Below are 11,275 nucleotides of genomic sequence, written 5' to 3'. Positions count from 1 at the left end.
AAAAATTTACATTTAGTAGAGAGAATGTGGGTGAATAGAAACAAATATTGTGTGCAGAAATATATACTAGCCCAAATATTTTGGAGACAATTTCACAACAGTTAATAAAGTCATAGTTGTACATACCTCACAATTTGGCATTTTGTTCTTCATATTAACCTTGAGGAGACACAAACATTTGAGTAGGTGAAAGGTTCCAAAGGTTTCCATTGTCTATAACAGTGAAAATTACAAATGAAGAGCCAGCTAGGCAAGAATGTGCCCAAAATGGAATGCTACTACATGGTTGGAACCACTCTGGAAAGCAGTCTGGAGGTTCCTCCCTATGACCCAGTAATTCCATTCCTGGGAATTTATCCAATTGACCACAAACCAGGCCACACAAATTCCAGAAGCACAACCATGCTCATTGCAGCATTGTTTACCATAAATAAGATAAGGAATCAACCCAGATGTCCCTCAGTGAATGGACACGAAAATGTATATATACACAATGGAATTCTGTGTTTCCATCAGAAAGAATCACATTGGCCCATTCATAAAAAAATGGGAAGACTTGGAAAAAATTATATTAAGTGAAGTAAATCAGACCCAAAGAAACATAAGTTGCATTTGCAATAATTGCAATGTACCTATAAATCTACAAGTAAACCCAATGGACAGTAAAAGACAAAAACTTACACTTAGACATGATAAATTAAACAGAACTCTAAAATATTCACACAGTTAGAGGAAGATATTCTTAGGAGAGGACTTCAAGGGCTCAATAGCTATGTGCATATGATCGTATAAAATGATGCTTATAGAAATGAACTCTAAGAAATGGAAACGAGATTAGAAATGAACTCTAAGAAATGGAAACGAGATTTTTTATTTCACTTTTGCAAGTTTTTTTTTGAGTCTTTTAGAAGCTTTTATTTCACTGATCAAAGAATGAACTAAATTGAATCACTAATGATTAACATCAGGCATGCACCCCCTACCTGAAATTGCTGTTAGTTTCTGACCAGCCTAAAGTTTCATAATTTCTTTAGGCACATTTAAAAGTTTTTCATATCCTGATATATGGGGTAAGATACTTTCTTCCTGTGGCAGTCTAGTAATGAGAATTAAGTTCACTGACTCGATTCCTTTATAACTATAAAGGTCTCTAGATTCTCAAGCTGCCAATTCTTCTTTGAAACCATATTTCAATATAGGTATTTATTTCAATATAGATATTTAAGTAAATCATAGGGAGGGAAGAAAGTTAACCTAGAAAGACGAAGTGTACTATATAAACACTCCATCATTTTTCTGGCACTGATGGTCAAACAGTAGATAAAGAGGCCCACAGTTAAGTGCCAAGTTATTCTTCTCCCACGGCTGCCTTTTCTTGCACAAAGATCTCCCTCAAATCTGAAATTATTTCACACAAAAGAGATGTGGTCCTACTATCAAATTACAGAAAGCATTTCCACTATCAATATTATAGAAAGCAGTTAAGGAGACCTTAAGAAAAGCACAGCCCTACATACGGTAACCTGCATGTAATAGTTTTCCATTTGTCAATTTCACATGATTAGCATTAAAAACACAACCAAATACAGGTGACCCTCAAGCTTCACCCCCACAAAACATTGGTCTTTGTTCATTGTCAAATGACAAGATGTCCCAAGAGTGAGAAAAGGTGGGTGTCAATCTTCCATAGCCATTTCTTCAATCATTCCCTCAACAGCTCTTCATTTCTTGGACTACCTTCCTTTCCCAAAGAGGTAATGCTGAGATCAGTCAGAAAGGCTTTCTGAGAAGACTGGCTTGGATTTCTGGGTCTGTTCCAGTCGATTCAAGATGAATTGGCTCGTATCAATGAAGTGCTCAACGCAGTTCACAAAACAGGCCTAAGCCCGACTGTCCAACTTTGGCCCAGGCTTGTCCATGCACTTCTCCCAACAAAGTTCAGTCATCTGGTGCACTAGCTGCTGGAAGCGCTGCTTCTGCGTCTCCACCTCAATGAAATGCTGTAACTGTGGGTCCACTGCGCCCAGACCTCCCGCGGAAGACGAGGACGAATCCATCCCGGCTCGAACACGCGTGCCGAGAACTCCACACCAAGTCACCGACCTTCACGTGGCCCACTTTTGCAAGTTTTATTTTATTTTTTATGTTTTTCCCTTTTGTTGCTGTTTTTGCCTTCTGTACCTCTTTGTCTTGTATATAATTTTATCTAATTTGGGGATGGGAAGGGGAAGCACAGAAATGGTGGGTCAAAAGGTGAACTAATTCAGCAGTGATACTCACTAGATACTATGTTGGAAACCAACTATACAATCTGTGGGGGAGAGGGGACCTGGAAGAGGAGGGGAAAACTCAGAAAAAATGAGGGAGGGGTGACAGTGTTCAAAATAAAATGTACTCAATACATGACTTACATAGCTGTAGTATATCACCTTTACAATAAAATTTTTAAAAAAGAAAAAAAAAGAACAGCTAAATCATCTTATCTGTAAAGACATGAATGCATGTTCTCTAGCTTAGTCTTATAGTTAAAGTAGATGCTGCATAGCATATAGTTATCTATTCCTATGTTACTTCTTGATGCAAGCACATTCTCATAACACCATCTACCTTTGGTCTAATGATGAGTATGTGAAGTATGAAGGGAAAAGGAGTTGTGGGCTATAGTTTGCTCCATCTTTCCTTTCCTTTTTATCATGGGTAGGAAGGATATGTTGAATCCTTGGTTTTGATATGTTTTAAAAATTTTGTGTGCTAGAACTGGGGCTAGAATGTGGGGTAGGGCTCTTTCCCTTAGATATTTTGCTTAAGGCCGGCCTTGAGATACTTTTCTACTTCTCATACTTTTCTGGTTAACTGGAGTCTCATGGACTTTGAACCATGATCCTCATATTTCAATCTTCTGAGTAGTGAGGATTACAGGTTGAACCACCAGTACCTGGCATTGATTGTTGTTATTTGATAGAACTCTCTCTCCTTCTCTCTCTGGTTGAAGCTAGTTCTGGTTGGAATGGAAAGTGTGGCTCCTGAACCTGTTGAGGACACGCTTATTAGTTCCCATTAATCTTCCAAACCTCCACTCATCATTTGTTCCCAGGAATTGTGTTCTAATGAGGCATTGCCAAGCTATATGTGGATAAAGCAACAAGGAACATCAAACACACACGTTGTTCCATTATCCACTTAGGCTTGATTATAACTCACAACTTCAGAGATAAAATTAATAACTATTTTAAGACAATAATAATAGTTGAACATTTCCTCCTAGATTTATGACTTACTGCAAAAGTTACTTTAAAGTAGTATAAGTAATACATAGTCACTGGAGGTAGGATTTGTTCTGTTCATAGTCTTTGTATAATGAAAGCATGCTTATCTCTTTGAATAGTATAATGCAAGAAAAAGATTATAGTGATTTGCCTACAATTTCAAGTAAACCATGAAGCAATAGCTTCATTAAACGGGAGCAGTAGCTTCTTCTGTCTCTAATGGGAGTATACAATGTGTCTGCAATTCATGAGAAATTTGCATTCATTTTCCTTTATGATTGTATAGAATCTAATAGAGAAGGCTTTAATAGGGATCATGATATTTTGCCTCCGTGTACTACTGGTTCTTTTCAAAGGTGTGTATTTATGGATGCTACTCCCAGGGCCATTATTGCTCTGCCTTGGAGAAGGAATGTTGAGGACTGCATATCTGCAATGAAATAAAAAAAGCTTTAATGTACTTTCTAATAACTTTACCATTTCCCAGTTGCTAATCTTCAAAAGGATGATGCATTGTTTATAACTTTGTCAGTAATACAGAAAGTAACATAGTGTTTAATTACTTCTTAGTTCACAGTAATAATGTTTGACAGGGTTTTTTTTAAAGAAACTTACATGTTATTCTTATCTTAATGCTGTGTGTTTTGTTCCAAGCTAATATTATTGAGTATTTTTTATATTTGAAAGGAAAAATAGTTTTTCATATTACATACCGTAATATTTCAAGGCATGAAAAGAAAAGTTTTGTTGAAACATATTGTGGTCTGATGAATTTCTCAATGCTTTCATATGTCATGTATGTTAGAAAACTTTCCAGCTTAGACTTTGAACTCAGCCTTGGGAGTAAATATTTAAGATGATAAAGTTAAGTAAGAAGTGATGAAAAGAAGTATTTCCAAGTCCATGCAAAGGAAGAGCATAAATACAGAAAACACATTTTGAAAACATCAAAATCTTATATTACTATTCATTAATAATTTAATTAGTTATTTCTGTAAGCCAACAAATGCCCTTTCCTGCCCTTGAGCCCTTCCTTCCCCTAAATAGCAGTGCCTCACTAGCAGCAGTGCCTCAATAGCAATGCCTGTGGGGCAGGTGAGGCAACACCCATTTCCTGCCTCCAGCCCTGCCCTGAATAGCAGGTGCCTGCTCTAAATAACAGCACCTGCAAGCCCCCACCTCAATATTGGTGCCTGAATGGCAGTGCCTGAAGGGTAGGTGAGATATCACCTATTTCCTGCTCCAAGACCCCCACCTCAATAACAGCACATAACAGCACCTGTGGGAGGAACAGGTGAGACCCCCTCCCGCCTTGTGGCTTCAGATAAAACCCCTGAAGCCCCTTGGTATAAAGGGTTCTCCCAGGGAGTGGGCCTGGGCCATTTTCTCCCCTCTTGGAAGAGAAATTGGCCCTGTCTGCTCCACTAGCAATAAACCTTTTCCTCTATGTAACTTTGTCTGCGTGGTCTTTTGGGTTACTGTCTGTTTCTTCAATTTCTTCAGTCCAAAAATGATTACCCAAGGATATTTATCCTCATGCTATGAATCACTATTTTGATCATTTGACAGGACAGTTAATATTGCTCTTCTTTGGGATGAGAATTCAACATATCTAGACACATACATATGCAGTATGTCTTTCTTTTCCCTTAACCAGTTCTCTTTCTCTTAATTCTATTTTACCATCTGCTAACAATCAAGATTGCAGTCACACTTAATTTCTTCCATATTTTGAAGTTCTTATTTGTAAAATATCTATTCTATAATCTTATATGAGGTCTTCCCTAGTTTTACCTGACTATTGTAAACATCTTTATAATGTAATGTTAGATCTTTATTTTTCCCCAGTACTGGGTCTTAAACTCAGGACCTCAAGGCCATTGCTGTACTATAAGTAGAACAAGTCTAAGTAAGAGCCACACCTCTACTTCTTGTAGTTTGAATCTTGAATAACCTGCAAGGTCCAATGGGTTAAAGGCATGAGAAATAGCAGAAACTTTAAGAGGTAGGGTTTAGTGGGAGATCTTCAGGTTATTGATGCTGTCCTGTGTAAATGTGGACAACATTTATGTGGCCCTACTATTGAGGTATGCTCAACCAAGAGTTTCTTGGGACTCTGAATCCCCCTTGCTCTACCTGGCCATGAGGGGAGTGGCTTGGTTTTGCTTTACTCTCTCACCTTGATGTGATGATTTGTCACTGGCCCAAAGCAATATGATTAACTTCTTATGGGCTGGAATCTCCAAAACTATACTGAAAAATAATTTCCTTTTTATAAATTGCTTTTCTCAAGCATTTCTTATTGTGGTAGAAAACTGTCACATACTGCATCACGTAGAGTCCTAGCTTCTGAATATCTTTAAATAAATTTCTTTTGAAAAAGAATCCAGTGAAGGTTATCTTTCACAGAAAGACCTGAAAACCAAAGACTTGGATTGCCTGAATCTCTCTTAGAAATGAAGTTGGAGAATAGTTTGGCATCCAGTGGAATATGTGATAAATGTCCATCATGACATTGGTAGACAATGTTGGAATATAATGAACATATAGAGAACCAGAGCTGCAAGCCTCCTTTTGTGCCTCTTTGACTCCCCAAAATGTGCATTCCTGCTGAGTATAGGAGTTCATACCTGTAATCTCAGCTAAGCCAGGAGGGTCATGAATTGAGTCCATTCTGGGTCACATATTCAGTTCAAGTCTAGATTGCAAGTCCATGTCTTAGAATAAGTTGACCAAAATAAAAAACCCACAAAGAAGTAAATGCTCATAACCCTTAGTAGTCTTTTATTATCATCATGGAATAAGTAAAAAGCTATATAACTATGACATTTAATGTACTGTATTAAACAGGAAGAGATGTGAAGGTTTCTGTGTGGTGCTTAGGGCAACAACTTTCGAATTTAACCTTGTTGATTATTAGCTATTGAACAGATTAAAAATTTCCAAATTAAATCAGGTTTTTTTGTACCAAGGTTTGGACTTGGCCTTGAGTTCTAGACTTTTTTTTTTGCTCAAGGATTGTGCTTTACTTTTTTTTTTTTGCTCAAGGATTGTGCTTTACCAATTGAGCACTGCCTGCTGCTTTTGAATCAGGTTTTTATTTTATTTTTTTTGCAATACATGAAATTAGTATTTAATTCAAATAATTTCAACTGTAACTTGAGCTGGCTAAGTTAGGCATCTTTATATACAGTTTAGTCCATTAGTTTTGTTCCCCTTTTATTTTATTTATTTATTTTTAAAAATTTATTGTAAAGATGATGTATAGGAAGTTACAGCTACATAAGTAAGGTAATGAGTACATTTATTTTTGAAGTGTTACCCCCCTCCTTCCTTTTCTCCCACTTCCCCCCATTGGATTCCCCTCCCCACCAAGTTGTAAAGTTCATTTCCAAAATAGTGTTGAGTATCACTTATTTATTGGTTCATTCTTTGGCCTTGTCTTACCATTTTGTTATTCCCCGTTCCTTCCCCAATTCAGATAAACATATATACAAGACAGAGGGTACCAAAATCAAAAAGAGTGACAGCAGGGGATAAACTGAAGAAAACAGAAAGTAAAAAGAAATAACTTCACATAATACATTAAAAAAAACTCGTGTTTCCATATCTTGGAGTCATTTCAATTAGCATCATTTTATTTTATTTATTCATTTTTTTATTTAATTTTATTTTGTTGTAAGGGTGATATACAGAGGAGTTACAGTTATGTCCAGGGGTAAAGTAAGGTAATGAGTACATTTCTTGTTGAAAATTGTTACCTCCTCCCTCATTTTTCTCTCATTATCCTTCCCCACTGACTTTCCCCACCTCAAGTTGTAAAGTTCATTTCCAACCTAGTGTCTTTTGAGTACTGCTGTTTTGGTTAGCATCAGTTTATATGGTCATTTATGCATAGCTATTGAGCTATGGTGAGCCTTTGCTAGGATTATCCTAGACATAAACTAATTATTACAAATGAGGGAAATCATGGGATCTATGTTTCTTTGGGTCTGGCTTACTTCACTTAATATGATTTTTTCCAAGTCTTTTCATTTCCTTACGAATGGGGTGATGCCATTTTTTTCTGATGGAAGCATAGAATTCCACCACTCCTGCTGCTGCCACCGCAAGTGGGTGCTTAAATCTGTGTTCTTAAGCAGGCTTCTTGTAATTTCTCCTTTGGTATAAGTTGTTGTCTAATTAATTATTACTTGGTGTGAATCTCTAGGCATGGACAATTTGGTGGGACCCTAAAACTCCGTTTCTTTGGAAAGGGCTCTGTTGATCTCCTGTTAATTTTTATCATCACCTCTGACCTCCGAAAATCAGTTTTGTTTTTTGTTTTTGTTGGTCATGCACTTGAACTCTGGGCCTAGGTACTGTCCTTAGCTCTTCAGCTCAAGGCTAACCTCTAGCACTTGAACCACAGTGCCACTTCTGGTGGTTTATTAGAGATAAGAGTATCATGGGCTTTCCTACTCAAGCTGATTTTGGACCATGATCCTCAGATCTCAGCCTCTTGAGTAGCTAGGATTATAGGTTTGAACAACCAGCACCTGACCAGGCTTTTGTGTGTGTGTGTGTGTGTGTGTGTGTGTGTGTCACAGTTCCTGGGGCTTGAATTCAGGGCCTGAGCGCTGTCCCAGAGTTGCTTTTGCTCAAGGCTAGTTTTCTATCACTTGAGCCACAGCTCCACTCCACTTCTGGCTGTATTATAGATAGGAGTCTCAAGGACTTTCCTGCTAGCACTGGCTTTTAATGGCCATTCTCAGAACTCAGCCTCCTGAGTAGCTAGGATTACAGGCATGAACCACAAATTCAGTTTGTTTGTTTTTGTTGGTCATGGGGCTTGAACTCAGGGCCTGTGCCTATGGGCTGTCCTTGAGCTCTTTCACTTAAGGCTGGTTCTCTACCACTTGGAGCTGAAGCTCTGCTTCTGATTTTTCTGGTGGTTAATTGGAGATAAGAGTCATATTGGCCTTACTGCCTGGACTGGCTTTGAACAATGATCCTCAGATCTCAGCCTCCCTGAGTAGTTAGGATTACAGGCATGAGCAACCAGCATCCAGCTCCAAAATCAATTTTTAATGAAAGACTTGTACTTGTTTCCATGAAGATAACTTCACACAGATATTATATTTTCAATGGTTGTCATCAGTTTTTGAATAATATTTTTGAATGATGATCTCTCTACTGTCTTGATAGTCACTATCAAAGCATGCACTTGTTCACAAAGAATGTGGTTTAGAAAGTTAGAATTGTAATTTTACAATCATTCAATTATTTTTTTTTACTGTTTCTGGAGCTGGTAGCTCATGCCTGAAATCTTAGCTACTCAGGGGCCTGAAAAGTTAGGATTGCAGATTGAAGCCAGCCAAGGCAGAAAAGTCTCCAATTATCCAGCTGGATGATGTGGAGATGTGCTCAAGTGGTGTTTCACCAGTCTTGCACAGACCCCGATTTCAAGCCCCAATACTAGCATACACAAAAAAGTATTTGTAATTGTTGAATTTGGATTGTAAATAACTCTCTTTGGCCCCACAGAGAGGAAAAGATGAAATTATGTGAATAGATTTTAAATGTACTTGAAGTTATGTATATCCAAACTCCACAATAATGATGAAGCTGTAATCTTCACCATGTGGGTACATTTTCAGAGCCATTCATGAATTAGAAAATGGACAGAATCAACCCAGATCCACAGATTTATTACGAATTCATGAAAGCCAAAACTCTGAGCTGTTGTTAAGACTTCTGTCTTGCTGGCCTCATTCCCTCCATTTTGCCTCCTGCTAATAGATTAGGGCTGCCAGCCAAGAACTGGGGGGCACTTTTAAGATGTGAACATCTTCAGCAGCATTGTAGGCTTCTTGTTCATGACAGGCTACAGTGCATACTACAGCTGGCTGCTGAAAGAGAAGCACAGGGACCAGATACCTTATGTAAAGACTGTCTGGTGGGGAAGCAGCCCATCATTCTCATTGTCTTCAGCTCTGGATGGAGATACTCATCTATAGACCTAGAGCTGACTAACCATACTGCTTTGTAGGCATGGCAATCAATACGTTCACATACCTGGATCTGTCTGCAGGTCCACCAGTGCAATAGGCTTGCTTGACTTAAGAGCTGGAAGCCTCTGTGGTTGGTGTTCTCTTTAAAAATCATTCGGATGGGCTGACATTTTATGGGATAATTTCTTGTGCTGATAGTGTTGGCTCTCTCTCAGGATTGTCAGCCTGAACTTGCAAAAATAAGCCTCTGGCATCACTCTCAAGTCATTCATAATGATTATCCCCTTGATAATTAGTTATCAATAATATGAATAAACCTTAAACCATGAAAATCATGGTTGCAACTCTGTTCTATTGATATCCCTAATCAAATGATTTCTAGTCTCTGTTTAATCTAAACCATGTATGTGATGGCATATACATGTCTAGTCTGTCAAACAGGGATTGCATTTCCCAAGATAAACTTCTCCTTGTGGCCCACCAACTGCTGAGGAAGAGGAGACATGATGAAACAATGGTTCTTATTTTTGTGAAGGTGTTCAAAGTCAGCACTGTGATGAGCAGATGTAGAGTGGATCACAGGCTTATATTTGTCCTGGCTCTCCTCAGCTTTGTGTCTATCGCCTATCAGGTTCTAGCCCTGCTGGCCAGCACAGCTCTTGACTGACCTCTACATAGCTGGCTGTGTTCTTGCAGCTGTGTCAATACCACAGAAGGGCTAGTTTCTGACAGGTCTCCCTTCTAAGTTGTCCTTCCAGTTCCCTGTGCTTGTGGGTTCTCTGAGGAGCCTGGTAGGTGTCTTTTCTGACTAGAACTCCTATTCTCTGGATCTTCATTTCTCCAGCTATACCCACAATTGTGTAAGTCCAAATATCTGGGACAATTATTCCATAACATTCATAGAGACTCTACCTCCTCATTCAAATGTGGCCTTGTACATTTTGTTTTCATTTATCTCCAAGTCTTGGTCTGGGCTCCATTCCTTGTGTCACAACAGAAATGCTTTCCCTTTCCTCCAATAATGATAAAATAAATTCTTGAAGATCCATTTCTATGATTAATTCCTTCCTGATCACTCCAAGTGGAGATACTTTTTCTTGAGCTCTTGCACGTTTGTGTTTTTAAATTTTATTTTATTATAAAGCTACTGTACAGAGGGGTTACAGTTAAATGAGTAAAGTAATTAGTACAACTCTTGTTGAACATTGTTACACCCTTCTTTGTTTTTTTCTACTATCCCTTCCCTTCAGAAACTCCCCCATTCTCCTCCCATCAGAAGTTGTAAAGTTTGTTTCCAACTTAATGTAAAATATAAGCTTACAAGCATTTCCTTTTTCTTTTTTCAATTGCACCCCAAGCACTTTGAACTGCGTTGAGTTGGTGTACTAATCTGTAATACTTCATGAAATAAATAATTAAAATTTAAGTTTTATAGAAAAAAAAACTTGTGACCTTGTTTCAGCATTTTGTTATTTCTCCTCCCTTCTCCACGTTGGAAAAATGCATATGCAAGATGCAGGGCACCGGAATCAAACCAGTGGCAACAGGGGATATACCATAGGGGGAAGAACCTACAAAAGAAACAAAAAAAATCACATCATACATTAAAAATGACAACAAAGGGCTGGGAAGGTGGCTCAAGTGGTAGAGCGCTAGCCTTGAGCTGAAGAGCTGAGGGACAGCGTCCAGGCCCAGAGTTCAGTCCCCACGACTGGACCCCCCCCCAAAAAAATGACAACAAAAAACCTCTTGTGTCCATATCTTGGAGTTCATTTCATTTAGCATCATTTTTAAAGGTCATATATACTTAGCTTTTGAGCTTTTCTGCTCATGTGATAAGATTATCCTAAACGTATACTAATTATTGCAAATAAGGAAAACCATGAAGATCTATATTTCTTTGGGTCTGACTTATTTCATTAATATGATTTTTTCCAAGTCTTTCCATTTCCTAACAAATGAGGCAGTATCATTCTTTCTGATGGAATTCCATTATATATATATATATATATATAT

General features: G+C 38.1%; 1 pseudogene; it reads right to left on the bottom strand.

The window, feature by feature from the left end:
• Positions 1-982: 982 nt before the first annotated feature.
• LOC105995911 lies at positions 983-2,070 on the bottom strand (annotated as a pseudogene).
• Positions 2,071-11,275: the final 9,205 nt, after the last annotated feature.

Source organism: Dipodomys ordii, unplaced genomic scaffold (assembly GCF_000151885.1).
Source record: "Dipodomys ordii isolate 6190 unplaced genomic scaffold, Dord_2.0 Scaffold123, whole genome shotgun sequence".
NCBI classification, from domain to species: Eukaryota; Metazoa; Chordata; class Mammalia; order Rodentia; family Heteromyidae; genus Dipodomys; species Dipodomys ordii.
The sequence above is the reverse complement of the archived record's forward strand: the minus strand, read 5'-3'. Positions and strand labels throughout refer to the sequence as shown.